The following is a 996-nucleotide window of genomic DNA, read 5'->3' as shown; positions in this document are numbered from 1 at the left end:
GTGTGTGTGTGTGTGTGTGTGTGTGTAGTCACATTTTGGTGTGTGTATGTAACATAGATGTAATGTTTTATGTTAACAAAGCGTTTTTGTAAGGCACCCAGAGCAGATTTCTGGATAGTGTGCTATATAAGTATCCATTATTATTATTATTATTATTATTATTATTATTATTATACATCAGTGGGATGAAACTTCCACGTTCACTGCTGTATACTTCAGTAAGATGAAACTTCCACGTTCGCTTGTATACATCAGTGGGATGAAACTTTCACGTTCACTGCTGTATACATCAGTAGGCATTTTGATATTATTTATTTATTTATTCATTTATTATATTTTTACGAGTATGACCGTTTTTACTCCCGCCATGTAGGCAGTCATACTCCGTTTTCAGGAGGAGGGGGTGGGTGCATGCTGGGTATGTTCTTGTTTCTATAACCCACCGAACGCTGACATGGATTACAGGATCTTTAACGTGCGTATTTGATCTTCTGCTTGCATATACACACGAAGGGGGTTCAGGCACTAGCAGGTCTGCACATATGTTGACCTGGGAAATTGGAGGGGAGGGGGAGGAGGGGGGGGGGGAGTGGGAATCGCCAAACTTTACCCACCAGGCGGCGCCGGAAACCCGGCATCGAACCCGGGACCCGCAGATGGAAAGTCCAACGCTTTAACCAGTCGATCGGCTGTTGCGCCCGTCGTCATAATTGATATGGGAGTCATTCCATGGGGAGTCATTCCATGCGAGTCATTCCATGGCGAGTCATTCAATGGGGAGTCATTCCATGGAGAGTCATTCCATGCGAGTCATTCCATGGGGAGTCATTCCATGCGAGTCATTCCATGGGGAGTCATTCAATGGGGAGTCATTCCACGGGGAGTCATTCCTTGGGAGTCATTCCATGGGGAGTCATTCCTTGGGAGTCATTCCATGGGGAGTTATTCCATGCGAGTCATTCCATGGGGAGTCATTCCATGGGGAGTCATTCCACG

Source organism: Babylonia areolata, chromosome 21 (genome assembly GCF_041734735.1).
Source record: "Babylonia areolata isolate BAREFJ2019XMU chromosome 21, ASM4173473v1, whole genome shotgun sequence".
NCBI lineage: Eukaryota > Metazoa > Mollusca > Gastropoda > Neogastropoda > Buccinidae > Babylonia > Babylonia areolata.
Note: the sequence above shows the minus strand (reverse complement) of the source record.